Below are 19,365 nucleotides of genomic sequence, written 5' to 3'. Positions count from 1 at the left end.
AGACCTTTACCCTTAATAATCTGGCATTTCATCTTCCAGAGTTTCTGCCCTGATTTATTTACAGTTGTGAAATCATACAGCCCATTCAACTTCATATTCATTTTAATCTAATATCATAGCCTTTTCCCATTTTATTAATAATTCCTTGGAAAAAAATTGTTTAATGACTACATAATAGTCCATAATACAGACATTACTTTTTTTGTAGTTTTGAATTTGAATTTTTTTAATTGTGGTAAAATACACGTAACATAAAATTTACCATCCTAACCATTTTTAAGTATACTCTTCAGGATTGTAAGTATATTCACATTGTTCTACAGACATTACCTTTTGTGGGTATTTGTGCTGCCTCCTCTTTTTCCCTACTTTTAAAATTTACATACATTAAAATTCACTTTTTGGGGGTGCACAATTTCATGCGTTTTCACAAAGCCATACAACGGTGTAAGCACTACCACAATCAACATGTGGAACAGCTCCATCACCCCATAAATGCCCTCAGGTTGCTCCCTTGTAGTCAACTTCTTTCCATCCTCAGCCTCTGGCAACCACTGATTTGTTTTCTGCCCCATTAATTTTGCCTTTTCCAGAATGCCATGTAAACGGAATCATACAGTGTATAGTTTTTTGAGACTGACTCCTTTCACTTAACATAATACATATGAAATCCACCCATGCTGTTGCATGTATCCATAGTTTGCTCCTTTTTAATTGCTGAATAGTATTCCACTGTGTGTATGTACAACAGTTTATTTACCCATTCACCAACTGGATATTTGGGTTGTTTCCAGCTTTTAGCAATTATGAACTAGAATGTTGTAAACATTCTACATTCATACAGGTTTTGTAAACATTTGTAAACAGGTTTGTAAACATTCATACAGGTTTTGTGTGAACATAACTTTTCATTTCTCTTGGGCAAATACTATGAGGTAGGATTGCTGAGTCTGCTTACTTTATATGATAATCCTTTGCTAAACATCTTTATGCTTTCATTTTTGTTCACATTTAGGATACATATCTAGAAATGGATAACAAATGTCATTCCTTTTATCTTGTGATTTCTTCATGTATGCGTTTTTAACTCTTGGTTGGCTAAGTATTATTTGATTGGTTGTTTTTTCAAGAAGGGTAAATGTCTCCCACATTATTACTAAACTTTGTATTTCACATAGGAAAGGCAATGAAGCAAGATATATTACTTTTTTCATGTTCCTTTTTCCTCAAAACTGTAGACACGTTTCATTGACCTTTGACATTTAGACTAACAGAAGAGAAGTCTGATTTTTATTCTTTTGTACATGTGTTTTATTTTCCTGCCTGGAAGCATATAGTGTTTTGTTTTGTTACTATTTGAAGTAAAAATTATAGTCAGGGTGTACCTAGTTGTGTGTTTATTTTCATTGATTTTGACTAAAAATGGTTGGTCTTTTTGACTAGAATACTCAAGGTCTTTACTTGCAGTGCTGCGTATTACTCTCAGATTATAATTTTGATTACTGCTCTTGTTCCAAGAATATCTGTAATTCTTAAGTTAGAATTCCCTTTCTCTGCTCTTATTATTTCCTTATTGATCTATGATTTTCTCTAATATACATCTCATTTGTTTGACCTTCTCTTATACTTCCAAGAAATCTCCTACAGATATCCCTCCACATGATTGATTTTCTTTTTCCTGTAGTGATTATTTTGTGTTTTATTGTCTGGTATGCTTTTTTTTTTTTCGGCCACGCCACGCAGCTTGTGGGATCTCAGTTCCCTGACCAGGGACTGAACCTGCGCCATGGCAGTGAAAGTGAAAGCCCAGAATCCTAACCACTAGGCCACCAAGGAACTCCACTGATACACTTTTTGATACTGCTTTTTCTTTCTTTGCAATCCTTCTTTTTAAATTTATTTATTTATTTATTTTTGGCTGTGTTGGGTCTTCGTTTCTGTGCAAGGGCTTTCTCCAGCTGTGGCGAGCGGGGGCCACTCTTCATCGCGGTGCGCGGGCCTCTCACTGTCGCGGCCTCTCCCATTGCAGAGCACAGGCTCCAGATGCGCAGGCTCAGTAGTTGTGGCTCACGGGCTTCGTTGCTCCGCGGCATGTGGGATCTTCCCAGACCAGGGCTCGAACCCGCGTCCCCTGCACTGGCAGGCAGATTCTTAACCGCTGCGCCACCAGGGAAGCCCTTTGCAATCCTTCTTAAACTCACCCTTCTCCATCCACATCTCATACCATCCTCACCTTACTTTCTGCTCCAATTGCATCATGTACCTCAGTCTCTTCATATCTGTTTTCTGGGAGGTGCAGTCCCTAATGGGATTTATGAAGTATACAGGAGAAAGGCATTTTGGAGTGAAAAGAACAGCACTACGGCTGCCTCCAAAAGCATTACCTAAATGATACTTAAATTTCTGAACTGGAATACAGACAAAGTGTCCAATTAGTTGCCTCCTTTTAATATAGTTCTCTTGACTTGTAGTTTAGAACACCTTCCTAGATTATTGCAACAGTTTGACCCAGTCTTAGTATTTCCTAACACTGTATATTTCCATCTTTGTGACTCATCAGAGGTATAGGACTTTGAAATTTATTAAACTCTCAGCCAGGCTACATTAAATTTTAAACATTCCAGAAGCACCAAACTGGGAGTCTGGCAGGAAAAATTTATTAGGGTGGAGAAGTCTCTCTCTTGGTCAAAAGGATATGACTCCATTCTCCTGGGAAACAACAGCTATGCCAGTGGACAAGGTCATTTACTTACATGACTTATTTCATTGTGCTTATTATGTGTGGATAAAAGAAGAAAATAAATTACAGAAAAATGAAAGGGTAATTTGAAGTACTCTGCTTTTTTTGGAAAAGCCCCAATTGAGGAAAGCAGCTAATAGATTAGGGAAGTGATAACCAAAATCTTCTTGTATTATGCTGACTTATAACCCTAAAAAGCTTTTGATTCCAATTTCATGGGGGCAGGTAAATTACAAAAAACATGGCTTAAGAGAGTATTTGAATTGATCTAAATACTGGAATACAAAAACTGTGGAAACTTACAAAGAATGACATTTTCTTTAAAAGTGTATTAGAACTTCAGAAATAATTTTTCAAATGCATTTTTAGTAATTGTTTAATTTTAGTTATTTAAATGTAAAACAAAACCAATTTTGAAAAATTTAACACTAAGAGAAAAGAACATATTTGCTGATGACAGCTTGTGTCTCAGGCCTGCCGTGTAGACCATATGGTCGTGGTCTACACCCCACTGCCATCTGCTATGTCCTAATTGTGAGGCACTAACTTGCATCTTGAGTGTTGGGCCTGAAAATCTAAACCTAAAATGTAAGTATATCTCTACTAAAAATGCCACTACAACTGCAGCAAAGTGATATGAAAAAAGGAGCATTTCATTTCATGAATTCTCAAAATATAAAGTACCATTTTGGACTCATTCCTTCTCCAATGACTTCTTATGGTGAACCTACTCTGCACTAGGATGTGGATATAAAGATGCAGTAGGATTATCTCTCAATTCCCTTAATAAGTCAGCAGTAAGGTTTTTATTTAACCCAACCATCTGGTGGACATTTTTCATATTCTACTTCATTTTGTCCAACCTAACACACACTGAACCCACTGACTGGCCTCTACTGATGTGGAATGCTTTGGTTACAATTTAGTGTGAAAATGAATGGCCACTTTATGAAACAGGCATAAAATGAAATGCAAGTTATTTTAAAGTTAAGGACACTGGAGTCCTAATTCCCCAAGCAGGAACCTGCCAGCTTATTCTGGAAATAATTCCTTTGGCTCAAAGCAACTGAGCTGCAGAAATATTACTTCCAAGTTTTTAATTCCATTCTAATTATTATTTGCAAGAGCTAATGGTTATTGGAAGTATATGAAAATTCAAGAACATCATTTCACAATTATGTATTTTCTATCCATTACAACATTCATAACACCCTGAAACTGAAGATTTTTGAAGCCATAAATTTATGAATATATAAAAAACATATGTTGATTCCACATGAGGATACATTAAAAACATTAATAAAATTTCCCTGGAGTTTATAGCAGTATAATTTATTGCATTCATTTGCTGATGTACTGACTCAAATACTAGTGTCTTAAAAATTAAGAAGCATGTGTTTTGAAGCATAGAAATATATTAATTTTTTAAAATAGCAGTTAACTTAAACCTGTCTTTCCCATGGTTGGCACTTGACTAGAATATCAAATTGCAAATTTCTGCGAGAGAAAGAGACATTCTGGCTGGCGTATGGTTTACAGTGCAAAAGAACTGAGTGTGTATTTAAATGTAATCAAATTCTGAAATAACTTTATCCACAAAGAAATAAAATGAGCAAAATAGCCACACTCACCCCCTTTCCTAAATCGTAAATTTAAAGGGGCACACTGATAAAAAGAGAAGGCATTGAAAGGCCTCCTAAAGCTTTGGGAGAGCTTTTTGTCTGGTTTTTATGTAACCACCTCCACATACCTCTTCCAAGAAAAATCGACCACAAAAGCTCAATATTTATGAAGAATTTAATGAGTCTCTAAAGCTGTTCAAGGATAAGGAGACCTGATAAGCTTTCCAAGGGAAGTAGGTTTCCTTCTTAAAAATCACAGAGTACTTCCAAAATTACAGTGCAACGTCTCAATATGGGAGTGGGTATGTAAGGTTTGGGGCTGCCTAAAAGGTGGGGAGCAGGAAAGACAGAATTATTAACAACCCTACTGCCTTTCCTTTGAAGTAATCTAATTTAATTTTTATGCAGAGAAATAACGTTACTGTCCCTGTTTCTTATCAGAATCATGGAAAGAGTGGGTGCACCACAGGCCTGGCCTTATGCCAGGAACCAAGCTGGAGAACAAATACTGCCTCACCGTACGCTTTTCTTAATGTACATACCTCAGAACACACTATTCTCTCATTTAATTTTTTTCTTATATTTGGTTTAAGATCTTCCCTAGCTTCAGATATGTATTCAAACTAGATGAGCTCAGAGAGCAAGCAAAAATTTGGAGATTCCCAGGCCTAAAGGTAAATTTTAAAATATAGGTTAAGATGTGTACATAAATAGACTAAAGAATACTGCGTAAGTCCTAAAAAATGAAAAAGTCAAGAAAGTACTACTTCAGGAATGGTGACTCGAAACACAGTAGCGATATTTAGGATAGAGCTGTTTTGGGGGTTCCTACAATTATTTTATTATGAAATGTTTTAAGTCCAAGAAAAGGTCAGGAGAATGAGGCAAACGCATGTACACACCACTGAGAGTCATCATTTCTTGAAAGTTTTCTTCAGATTTATTTTTAAGACATGTGTCATTACAAATATGGTGGGAGCCCCCTGCCAAACCTCCTCAATCTTATTCCCCTGCCCCCCTCCCTTTGGTTAGAGGTAACTAAGTAAATGGTATCATAATTTACATAACCTTTCACAGCTTGATTTTTTTTTTTTGTCCCAACACTGTTTTTGAAAATATCCATGTTGACAGACGCATCTCTAATTCATTCATTTTTATGGCTCTAGAGTAATCCAATTTATAAATATAGCTCAATTTATCAATTCTTTCTATTTTTTATTGATCAATTTTCCTAAAAGTCTATGAAGATTTAGGTTGGTTCTTCAATGAGCAATCTTATACAATCACCTAGGGTACATTTGCACACGTTTCTCTGGGATATATACCCTAGTCAGACTGTTCTGTTGTGGGCATTTACAGCTTCACTAGTACCAGATAATGACAAACTGCCCTTTAAAGCGGGAATACTAATTTTCACCCCCATTAGTAGCGCAGAAAAGTTCTTGTTTTTACACATCTAGGGCAATATTTGGCATTTTTAAACTTTAGAAAGTTTCCCAGTCTGAAGAATATGAAATATCTCACTTTGTATTTTTTGCATTTTTTTTTGTTAATGAGGTTAATATTTTCATTGTTTTTTGACTATGCAGGTTCCCCTTCTGTGAATTTCCTGTTCATATCCTTTTCCCATTCTTCTACTAGTTTGCTTTGCTTTTGTTTTATTGTATTTAAATATCTCAGACACTAATCCCTTATCGGTTATATTCATTATCAAGATTTTCTCCCATTCTATGCTCTTCTTTTGGTTTATAGTATGTATTTTTACAATACAAAGCCTGCTTAAACTTATAAATATTTTCCTTCCTAACTTATGCTCTTTTGTCTTAGTTAAGGAATAATTCACTACCCAGAGATCATACAGATATTCTCCTATATATTCTTCTTCTAAATGTTTTCAAGATTTGCTTTTCATAAGTAGATTTTAATCCACCTGGAATTTATTCTTTAATAGATTGACATTTTCTAATATTTTTCCTTTGGATATTAATAATCATATTTGAACCTCATGTATTGAATATTCATCTTTTCTCCACCATTTTTTAAATTGCGGTATAATTGGCATATAACATTAGATTAGTTTCAGGTGTAATTACACAAATTTTTCTTACACAAATTTTTCATGACATCTTGAAATCCTACATATGCATGTTTCTGTTTCTGGGCTCTTGATTTTGCTACATTGGCCTATTTGTGCCCATCCTACTACTATAGTTGAATTTTTTTTTTAATGTTAGTGTTTGGGCAAGTCTTTTGTTCTCCTTCAAAATTGTTTTTATTATCTTTGCACTTCCATATGACTCTTGAAATTACATTTAATTTAAATATAATTTAGGAGAAACTGGCATTTTTATGATATTGAGGCTTCCTAATATGAACATATTATATATCTCCATTTATTTAGGTGAGCTTTTAAATATTTCATAAAGGCCTTGTATATCTTTTACTGAATTTATTACAAGGTACCTTATATTTTTTAAGTAGCAAAAACGGTGTCCTTTTGAAATTTGCTTTCTTATTAGTCTTTCCTACTGTGTAAGAATATAGTTGTTATTTGTGCACTAACTTTGTTTCCAGTAATCTTAAAGAATTCTTTCATTAGTCCTATTATTTTATGTGTAGATACTCTTGGATATTCTGTCTAGACAATCAGGTAGTCTATGAATAATGAGAGTTTTGTTTCTTCCTTTCTAATCGTTATACTTTGTATTTCTTTTTCTTGCCTTATTATACTGACTAGGACCTCATGTACAATAATGAATATAAACAATGACAGTAGCCATTCTTATCTCATATCTAATGTTAAAGAAAATGCAGTAACATTCTATAGACTAAGAGAGTACATCTCTATTCCTAGTGTGAGAAGATTTCTCATTTCAATTATGAATGTGTTCATTTTATCAAATGCCACTTTTGCATCGATTTAGATAACTGTATGACTTTTCTCTCTTAAATATTCCATGCTGTGCCTGCTGGTGCTTATTCATTGCAAATATTTCCATGTGTATTATCTATTTTAGATTGCAAGCTTATCATAAGCAGGGCTCTATTGATAGGGATAGGAATCCTATACAGCCTGGCTTGCTGACCTGTCTCTCCATATCTTTTTACTACTGCAGTAACCTCAGGCTGTCAAGGGTAACAAGACTACTTTTCATGTTAATTTCTCACCTCAAGGCTTCCACAATCAAATGGGATATAAACATCCAACTCAATATATACAACCTATGTAGATCAATATGCATGCACCTCAAATTCTTGGGAGAGTAGGTCCATTGTTCCAAAGTGGAAATTTTTTTTCATTTAATGTTGAGACCAAGATATTTAAATTCCCCACGTTGGTGTATGGCTTTTATTTTTTTCCAGTTCATCTGTTTAGTAAGTATATAGACCTCAACAGTCCTGTCTTTAAATTAGGGCTGGAATTCCTATACTGTGCCTCATATACACACAAGACTTGATCTCCTGTGACTGTGAAGGAATTAAAACTCAAAAGCCTGAGTTCTAGAAACCAGTAAATCCCATCTCCATCCCCAGAGTAGGCACAAAATCAGTTATGCACTTACTGGTCTGGCCCTCAGTTTCCTCTCTGTTTTTTGGCTCTGTAGATATCATTTAATTTCTTGTATGTTCAACTTTACTGTTTTTTTATTAAGACAATTTTTTTAGAACAGTTTTAAGTTCACAGCAAAATTGAGGGAAAAGCACTGATATTTCCCATATATCACCTGCCCTCACACATGCATAGCTTCCCCCATTATCAACATTCCCCACCAGAGTGGTGCCTTTGCTACAACTGGTGAACCTACATTGACACATCCTAATCACCCCAAGTTCATAGTTTACATTAGGGTCCATGCTTGGAGTTGGATATTCCATGGGTTTGAACAAATGTATGACATGTGTCCATCATTATGGTATCATACAGAGTATTTTCACTGCCCTAAATATCCTCTGTATTCCATCTACTCATTACCCCCACCCCCAACCCTTAACCCCTGGCAACCACTGATCTTTTTACTGTCTTCATAGTTTTGCCTTTTCAAGAATGTCATATAGTTGGAATCATATAGTATGCAGCCTTTTCAGATTGGCTTCTTTCACTTAGTAATATGCATTTAAATTTTCTCCATGTCTTTTTATGGCTTGATAGACCATGTCTTTTTAGTGTTGAATAACATTCCATTGTCCGGATGTACATTTTATTTATCCATTCACCTTACCGAAGGACATCTTGGTTGCTTACAAGTTTGGCAATTATGAATAAAGTTGCTATAAACATCTGTGTGCAGGTCTTTGTGTGGACATAAGTTTTTAACTACCTTGGGCAAACACCAAGGAGCATGAACACTCACTCATATTGTAAGAGTATGTTTAGTTTTGTAAGAAACCGTCTTACTGTTTTCCAAAGTAGCTGTACCATTTTGCATTCCCATTAGCAATGTATGAGAGTTCCTGTTATTCCACACCCTCACCAGCATTTGCTGTGGTCAGTGTTCCAGATTTTGACCATTCCAATGGGTGTATAGTGGTCTCTCATTACTTTAATTTGCAGTTACCCGATGACAGATGATGTGGAGCATCTTTCCATGTGCTTATTTGCCATCTACATATCTTCTTTGGTGAGGTGTCCGTTAAGGTCTTTGCCCAATTTTTTAATTGGGTTGTTTGTTTTCTTATTGTTGAGTTTTACAAGTTCTTTGTATATTTTGGATAACAGTCCTTTATCAAATATGTCTTTTGCAAATATTTTCCCCCAGTCTATGGCTTGTCTTTTCATTCTCTTGACATTATCTTTTGCAGAATAGAAGTTTTTAATTTTAATGAAGTTGGCTTATCAATTATTTTATTCATGGATCATGCCTTTGGTGTTGCATCTAAAAAGTCACTGTCATACCTAAGGTCATCTAAGGTTTTCTCCTAGGTTATCTTCTAGGAGTTTTATTGTTTTGTGTTTTGCATTTAGTTTTTTATATATTTTGAGTTAGTGTAAGGTTTGTGTCCACATTCAGTTTTTTGCATATGGATGTCCAGTAGTTTTAGCACCATTTGTTGAAGAGACTATCTTTGGCTCCATTGTATTGCCTTTGCTCCTTTGTCAAAGATCAGTTGACTACATTTATGGAGGTCTATTTCTGGGCTCTCTATTCTGTTTCATTGATCCATTTGTCTATCCTTTCAAGAATAATACACTGTCTTGATTACTGTACCTTTATAGTAAGTCTTGAAGTTGAGTAGTTTTAGTCCTCTGACTATTCTCCTTCAATATTGCATGGACTATGCTGGGTCTTTTGCCCCTCCAAATAAACTTTAGAATCAGTTTGCTGTTATCCACAAAATATTATGCTGGGATTTTGACCGAGATTGCATTGGATCTAAAGATCAAGTTGGGAGAAACTGACATCTTGACCATATTTAGCCTTCCTATCCATGAAAATGGAATATCTCTCCATTCAACTTTACCTAAAAAAGATTTGTGTCCTATTTTACCTGGCCTTTCTAGGTGTTTTTTTAAATAAATTAAATACTTTATTTTAAAATAATTGTAAATCACATTGATTCGTAAGATAATGAAAAGAAATCCTATGACCCTGTTTCCCCAAATGGTAACATCTTGCAAAACTATGTTACAGTAACACAACCGGGATATTTACATTAAAACAGTCAGAACACAGAACACTTCTATTAACCCAAAGATCCCTCAAGTTGCCTCTTATAGTCATACCTTCTTTCCAACCACCCCCAACTCTTTTTTAATATCAGGCAATTACTGACCTGTTCTCCATTTCTATAATTTTTGCCATTTTAATAATATTATATAAATGGTATCATATGGTACATAACCTTTGGAGAATGGCTTTTTGTACCTCAGCATAATTCTCAGAGATTCATCCAGGTCATTGCCTGTATCAATGGTTCATTTCTTTTTACTGCTGTGTAGTAGTCCATGGTATGGATATACCAAAGTTTGTTTAACTAGTCACCCACTAAAGGGCATCTGGGTTGTTTCCATTTTTTGGATATTATGAGTAAAGCTGCTAAAAACATTCAGGTTTTCATGGGAAAACAAGTCTTCATTTCTCTGGGATAAATGCCCAGGAGTACAACTGCTGGGTTGTATGGTAGTTACGTGTTTATTTTTTTAAGAAACTGCCTGTGGCTGTACTATTTTACATTCTCACCACCAGTGTATGAGTGATCCAGTTTCTCTGCATTCTTGCCAGAATTTCATGTTGTCACTTAAAAAAAAAAAAAGGTATTCTGATAGGTATGTAATAAATAATGTCTGATTGTGGCTTTAATTTGCATTTCCCTAACAGCTAGTGATAATAAGCACATTTTCATGTACTTATTTGACATCTGTGTATCCTCTTTGGTGAAATATCTGTTCAGGTCTTTTGTTCATTTTCTAATTGGATTGGTTTTTTTTAATTGTTAATGTTTTAAAGTCCTTAATATAGATCCTAGTCCTTTATCAGATATGTGGTTTGCAAATATTTTCTCCCACTGATCTAGGTGCCATTACCACCAATACCACAGTTGTGATTACTGTAGCTGTATAAGTCTTGATATCAGGTAAACTGATTCCTTCTACTCTATTTTTTTTCAGAATTGTTTTAGGTATTATGTGGCTTAGCCTTTCCATATAAATTTTCGAATAATCTTGTTTAATCTACATAAAAAAACTTGCTAGAATTTTGAGTGAAATAAACCTATAAATCAATTTGAGCCCAGCTTTCTTCCCCACTTGGTTCCTAGAATATTGGAATCAGAGGATCTTTGTCTGAGAAATCAGAGCAGCCCAAAATAAAATACCTAAAAACATCATCAGGCAATGAGATAGACCAGCCACATCTCCTTAAAATTAAGCTGGCAACTCTTTTCCTTAAACATGAACAACAACAACAACAAAACAAAACAAAACAAAATAAGGATCACCAGAAATCTTCGGAAGGTCTCTAACATGAAATATAGTGACAAAAACAAAACAGAAAACAGTAATTTGGAAAGAATTGAGACTATGCAGGGAGAAGAAAACTCCCCCCAACCCTGCCCCACAGAAATCTTTTTATATGCTCAGAGATAAAAGAGAAGATACTGCATCTGAGAATCAGGGACAGACTGCTTTTTAAAAAAAAAATAATTCAAGGAACAAAAAATATATAAGAAGAGAATAGAGAAAGAGGAAAAAAGAGAGAGATAAAATACTTAGAGAATTGCAAAATAAGTTTAGGCAAATCTCCCAGAAAGTAGGGCAAATGGGAAAAGAGAGGAAAACAGTAAGTCTAATATCTGAATAATATATACATAAACATCTTTTAAAAAATAATCAACAAAAATTAAAACTTTAAAAAAAACTTCATCAAAAGTCTATATTCTCCAACATAGCTTTCAATATTCTTCATAAAATTACGTATCCTTACCTATCCCACAGACCGATACTGTAGTCAAGCAGGCTTTTTTAATCAGTCTTGGGATTTATTAATTCATTCATCTATTTATTTATGGAATAAAATATACTAAATTTCCTCTACACATCAGTAGTAATGTTGGACACAGAATAAAGAGAAGAAAGACACCATCTATGCCACCTAAAATGTTTTTTCAATTGTGGAAATAGAAAAATAAAAAAACAACACAATGAAATAAACACTCTGATAAAAGTATGTTCACAAGATCCTATAGAAACACAGAAGAACTGCAGCTAACCTAGTAAATGGTAGAAACTGCCAACAAATGCTTTAAGGAAGAAATGGAGATTCAAAGGACTTTCCAAGGTCAACTATGTGTTGTTAACAACCAAAAGGAGAAAAAGCATGCTTTAGGCAGAAATAAGAGCATTGGCAAAAGATGTGAAGTGATAGGTGAGAACACATTCACTTATTTACTCATTCAATTAACAATGTGTGGGTCCTAATCATATGTTAGATGTTAGACCTTAGAGTGGTGAAGTAAATGTCCCTTCCCTAAAAGGAGTATAAAAATAAGAAGCACAAAAGAGGAACATCAAATTTAGACCAAGATGTCAAGACAGGTTTCCTAAACGAGGATGACCTTGAAGAATAAGTAAGAATTAACCAGATATCACACTAAAAAAAGACACAAAAGTTTATGTGATAAGATGCAGATGATTAAGACAATAGGTGCACAAAGAAGGGCCAGGTTTAAAATGAAGGAAAGAAGGTAAGGTAACAAATACACCACAGCAGCATTTTGAAACATCATTAGAAAATAAATCAGAGAAAAATTCAAGTGGCAAGGATCTTGAAAAGCACTCTTAAACACACAGGAAAATAAACAACAGATGAAAGTGACTAGAGTAAAAGTAGAAGACAAACAAATAACAAGTGTTCATGAAGAAGAGGACAGAACAAAGAGGCAAGAACCAACAGTAAATGATACAATAGAAGAAAATTTTTTCTACAATAAAGAAAGATCTAAATCTGTACAACAAAAGTGGCCACCATGTGCCAAGGAAAAATCAATGAAAAGAGACTGATAGCTAGATGCAACATTGTAAAACTCCTGAGGGAAAAATACAGCCTTCTATAGGTAGCCAGGCAGAACAAATAGGGTATCTAGCAAAGAAGACAAAAAAATTAAGCCAGCTTGAGAGGTCTGTGAGCAATACTGTATACCAAACTTTATGGAAAAAGAACTTCTGAGTCTTGAGAGGGAAAATTTGTGTCTCGGGAATTTTATACCCAAATAAGCCATTCACTGTGTATGTGTGAAGTCAAGAGAAAGACATTTTCAGATGTATTATATAAGGACTCATAAAGTATAAGACCCACAACTTTTTCCTGAAATTAAGAAGGCTATAAAGTCCTGCTGCTTGAAGTGTGGTCCATGGACAAGCAGCATTGACATTACCTGGGGATTCGTTAGAAATGAAAGATCCTGGATCCCACTCCAGACCTACTGAATCAAAGTTTATATTTTAACAAGATCCCTAGGTGATTCATATGTGCATTAAAATTCCAGAAGCTCAGCTCAAAACGTATCCCTGCCAACAAAGTGATGATTCAGAATTAAGAACTGAAAATACTGACAATGAACACTGAAATAATGTATGCACACAAACACAATTAAGTTTCAACGATAGTTTGAAATATGATTATGAAAGAAAAGATATAAAGGGAATAAATGGTGCCAAGAAACTGAGTATAAGATCCCAGATTATAATAACAAAGCCCCAAAGAGTAGGAATGAAGAAGAAAAGTATAAAATACGGATCGGCTTACAAATAGAAATCAAAAGAAACTAGCATTTTATTATTGGCATTGACAGTTATAAAGCAATTATTAAAGTATGGCTTTCAAACATCTTAAATTTAATCATCAGTAATATAAAAACAGGATATATATATATATATTTCCAAATTACCAGAGGTAAAATTTCAGCAAAAAAAAAAAAAAAAAAGCATAAAAGAAAAGAGAGAATGAAAGATTTTAAATACTGATGGTTAGCCAAGCACATATATTGAACTCTTTCTCCCTTACAAATGCCTAGTGAAATGATCAACAAAGTGTATTAATAGGTCAACAACTCTCCATCATAGCTGGAAATTCATACAGGCTATACACAAGCCAGAAACTTCAACATGCATGCGAACAAGACTAAATTAAAGGATGGTATACAAATATATTATTCACTACACACAAAAGAGAAGGCTGCCTTTGAAGTAAGTGGAACAGATCCACAGGAGAACCCACCAATACTCACTAAATCAAATTGACAGATGATGTAGCCAGAACTCCTGGCAATCAATGCCGTGGGAGTGGCTAGTATAAGACAAAAATGTAGATGCATATAAGATCCAACTGGATAGGGGGCCATGTGAAACACTCAGTGCCTGTATGGGCTGGGGTGCTCTGGAAGGGTTAAGGGAAGTGTAGGTACTGCAGAGACTATCTCCAAATAAAGGAAAGCCACAAAAATTCATTAGCAGAAAGGCAATGTTCCTTCCCACAAATGCCTTCCACTGCAGCTTCTATTCATTCTCCATATTGATACAAAGCTGCAATAGATTTAAAGCAATGATTCTTACCCAAACGGAAGAAAGGCATTTTTCCCATGGAGAGTGAGAACTGAATTAACAAAGGACTTGATAAAACCCTAATTCTAATCTAGATCCCTGATATTTGGAGATAAACACACACACACACACACACACACACACACACACACACACACATATATATATACACATACATACACTTAAGTATACATATAAACATATTAGTAGATTTTTTAAAAATTGCTCTTATTTCTTTAATAATGATCCTATAGGATCATTTTCCTTCGAATTATCTCAGTTTTTGTTTGTCTCAAAACATCTTTATTTCACCTTCACACTCGAAGGATATTTTTGCTAGATAGAGGATTCCATTGTAATAGTTATTTTCTTTCAAGATGTTAGGTAATTTCATTATCTTCTAATGAGAAGTTAGCAGTCAACATTATCTTTGCTCCTTTGATGGTAATGTGTCTTTTCTCTCTGGCTTCTTTTAAGATTTTACCATAATGTGTTTATGCATATTTATTCTGTTTAGGGTGTGCAGAGTTTCTTGAATTTGTGGCTTGATATCTTTATAGCAATAACTTTTGGAAATTTGGGGAAATTCTTGGTTACTATCGCTTCAAATAGTACTTCTACCCTACTCTCTATCTCTCTTTTCCTTTTAGGACTCCAATTATACATGGTTTAGACCTTTTCATCTTGTTCCATATATCCCTTATTCTATGTTCTGTGTTTTCCCCCCACCCTATAATTTAGCCTGGATATTTCTACAAACCTATACTCTCTTCTACTGTTTCTAACCTGCTATTATGGCCATCTATTTAGTACATAATTTTAGTTATCACTTGCTTCTATTCTCAAATTCCCATATGATTCAATTTTATGGATTCCAGTTCTCTGGTGAAATCCTGTATTCTGTCATCTATTCTCATAAATATTTATTACAGGGTTTTTGTTTTTTTTTTTAACACACAGGTCCAATAACTCTAGTACCTGTTTCTATCATCTCTTTTTCCTCTTGCTCTTGTATCATGGTAAGATTGGCAATGTTTTATTGAATCACTGGCATGATCTATAAAAACTTGTATAATCTTTGGTTGGTGTCATCTTCCTCCAGGGTGTCTTTTTTAAAGCTTCTTGGAGGCAGTTGGAATAACAACAAATTTTATTACTCAAATTAGGGTTGAGCTAATTCAAGACTAGGTTTCAGTCTTTGTAATATCTAGTCTATTTAGGATTGGTTTTCCCTTTCTCCTAGGGTATAGTCCTTCATGGATACAAACTGATCACCTGAGATGTTTACCAGGGCTTTGAACTCAAATTTTTATGTCCCAGGACTATGAAACTGCCAATAAATCTGCTTAATTTCTCAGCCTCTTAGCAGCTGCTTTCTGCTTGGCTTTTCTGCCTCTTACTGCTTAAAAATTGGTGAATACTAGGATTAAAAATATGGCTCAGATAAAGTCATTTTTCTGCATGTCGCTTACTTGCAGGGATCTTGCAGTCTCAAGTTCTAAGTACATGATTATGTTTTACTCCTCAATTTCTGGTTCCCAATTACCCATCATTAGATTGTTAAAATCTGTAATAGTTTTTATCACATCCAAAGTATGGTCCAAAGTGAAGTGAGACAAATAAGGGCAAAAAAGTAAATTTTTATAAAGCTACATAAATTCAATTTAAAGGCAGGTCTTTCGATCTAAGATTATGTCCTACTTCTTAATGTTAAAATGAAAAGATTCTGATTGTAATTCTTTCCTGAAAAGTCTGTGATGGTAGACCATAGGTGAGTTTTTTGTTTGTTTGTTTTTGTTTTTGTCTTTATTTGACCAAATAAAAAACTGACAACCTATATTAGTTCCAAATATGCTTTTTTTGAACAATTTACTAGTATTTGAAATCCAAAAGTGTGAGAATCAGATTCTTTACCTTCTTCTTCAACATTGCCCATTCTGCTTTCTCCCCTATCTATTGTCTTTTAGGCATAAAAGCTGCTTTTCATTTCCTGCTCCAGCACCTTTACATATGCTGGCCTCATTATCTGGATTTTATGTCCCATAACCCTCCACCCTTCATATAATTAACTTCCTCTCAGCAGTTGGGTCTCAGCATAGACCCTCGGCACAGAGGACTTCCCTGGATAGGTGTTATCTACCCCCTTGACACAAATTTTAATTACATATAATTTGATTACATACTTGTTTATTGTTTGTCCCCCTAGATTATAAGAACCATGAGGACAGGCTCTGTGTTAGTTTAACTCACAGTTGTTAAACTCCTTACCCACACCAAGGCATAAAAAGCATCTTGGAGCTGGAGACTTAGCTAGTATAAGGATTTCTGAAGATTTCTTTGAGAAATCTATGCTATGATCCTACCCCTCACTCTGCTCCAACAGAAAGAGAAGGGATGAGGGCTTCAATCTGCTAACCCCCAATTGAGAGGAAGAAATTTTAGGGACACCACCTGATACACGCCTCTTGCAGTTGGTTGGTGTCTAATCCACACCTGAGACAGTTAAGAGCTGAGAGCTCAGCTGCAGTGGGCTGTGTAAGCAGAGGAGGTGTTGCTGCATTGGCTCCTAGAACTGGGGAGTTTGTTTAGCAAAGTTCACAGGAGGGTTTCCAGTGAACCAGACGTGGGCCGCATGCGAGAGCCAGCATGGGGTTGTCCTAGGAACGAACATACCAAGACAGCCGCTGAGGGGGTGAGTAGACATAAACAGGAAGAAGCTGGGAGTATGCCTCGGTGTCCAAGATTAGGAAAGAGCAATGTTACCATGTCAGAGGATTGCGAATATCACATGGTAAGCGAATTGCAGGCAAGGATCCCAAGGGACTGGGGGGAAGGAGGAGACACTGTCTCAGAAAAATCCATCAAAGTGCTCACAATAGATGAAGCTGGCTTTAAACACCTACTAAACCAGAGAACATCAATACCTGGTCACTAAAGTCAAGGCAGAACTCCCCTCCTCCTTCTCCTCTCCTCTTGCCCAAATCTCCTTTTCTGAGTAAGTACAGAGAAGGTAGAAGAGGCTGAGCAGTAGTCCTTCCTACCCCGAAGACTTTCCAGTAGCAGCCGACCCCGGTTAGGAAACAGAAGACACAAATGCACACACACACTGAGATAGATCACTTGGCAAAGTCATATTCTAGGCAAAATCAAAGTAATTTTTTAAATTAATAAAATAACAGACATGGAAGCATTTTGGTTGTATGACAACAAGATGAAAGTGGCCATTCATGGTCCTTAACATTGATATATTCCTCTAAATCTTTTTAACAGATACAAGTTCATACCATCTTTTTTTAAATTTTGCCTTTATCTCTTTCGCCAGTGGATAAGTAGAATTTATGGAATTTTTGCTGTTTAAGTGATGCTTGATGCTGAATAAGGACCATTTATACCGGTGATTCAAACAGAACCTTGACTGAGCTCAAAATTTTGAGCTTAAGTAGTCTCATCCCTTCTATTACTCCTAATAATTACCTTGTCATTTATCACAGGATATGGATTTTTATATTTTGAGGGCAGGGCATGAGGGATGGATGTCAAGGAATCATAAAATGCTGTAATATGAGGGGTTTGGCTTTTATATTTAGTTGGCGACTGGGGAGGTACATACCATAAAGAAAAGACAAACACAAATAAATCTCACTCTTTTCCCACCTGAACCCTACCATTCATTGCAAATTATTCAGATCCCTCAGAGTTGGATTGAGATGCCAAAATCTCACCTTCCCATGCCAGTCTCCATGCTGGAAACCTCTCCCTCAAATGACTGACCAGCGGTGGGTAAGAACTTGCTCCCTGCCTGAGAAGACCCTCCCTGACCCTTGCCCACAGGAGCACAGGCCCCCTATTACAAGCCTCACCAGGATAAATACATCCCGGTACAACGTAACATCCATATGGTATGACACACTTAGAGGGCATTTATTTCCTCACCAACGTAACACAGAAGAAGCAGCTATACCACTCTGTCATTGTGAGATTAATCCCCGGACTCAGTTCTGCAACCATTTACTTAGGGTTCCAAGCTCTGAGTCACAACTTGCCCTAAGATAATGACACCAACACTAACTCCAGGAGCCTTCCCATGCTTTCCTGGAGTGCACTCAGAGTCCTCCTTCTCAAAGGCCATGTCTGCAGTCTCACATCTGCCCTGCTCTGTGCTGTCTCAAGGAAATGAGAATGTACGTGGTCACTGTTTAACAGGCCATAAAACAGCGACCTTGATGGAATCCAGAGCATTTCTGCTCTATACCTTACACATTCAGGGAACGTCCATTCCCTCTTTCACCGGACAACATCCCCAAACTGAAGTTGGCTGCCATGATCTTGGAGTCTTCTTTTGTCCAGAACCAGCATATCCAGTTCCATCCACTTGGGGTTCTGTCTTACCTGAGAGCTCAGGTAAAAATCCTTGGCTAGGATTGACACTACCCCGTGAAGAATTACCTCAAATTGTCTCAAGAGCAATGATAACTGTGGGTTTCTTACAATGTATGTTTATTTTTTAAGAAGCTGATCTTACATTTTAACAAATGTTGCTTAACATAAACATTTCTAAGATAGGAGCACAGACCTTGCATTACCTTCTTAATCAATGGGTTGCTCAGAGAAAGTGAACCGAAAGTGATTAAAATGGCAACAACTCAAGGGTGGAACACAGAAGACTTGACCTCTTACCCCAAGTCTCAACAACTCTGGGCCAGTGACTTATCATGCCAGCCTCCCCTCCCTTAAAGCCCAAAGTGTGTAGTGCCCCAGCTGCTGCGAGCTGGGAGTCTCATGTGGAGGGGTATGGCCACACTCATGAAAATGTGGCCATTACTATTTAAATATGGTAACTTGAGGTAACTTAAATATGGTAAGTTGGTAACTTACACCACCATCATGGTACCTTCCAAAGCCAAGAAGCCCAGTTTTCTTCCCAACCTTACCCATCCAAAGGCGCTGACACCCCACAGAGAAGAACA

General features: G+C 36.0%; 1 protein-coding gene across 4 annotated transcripts in view; it reads right to left on the bottom strand.

The window, feature by feature from the left end:
- Nucleotides 1-19,365, bottom strand: part of LOC309626986 (endophilin-A3) — a 651,420-nt gene that overhangs the window by 233,811 nt on the left and 398,244 nt on the right. The window lies entirely within an intron of this gene.

Source organism: Balaenoptera borealis (genome assembly GCF_965194805.1).
Source record: "Balaenoptera borealis genome assembly, chromosome: 3".
Taxonomy (NCBI): domain Eukaryota; kingdom Metazoa; phylum Chordata; class Mammalia; order Artiodactyla; family Balaenopteridae; genus Balaenoptera; species Balaenoptera borealis.
This window is presented reverse-complemented; position numbering and strand designations above follow the sequence as displayed.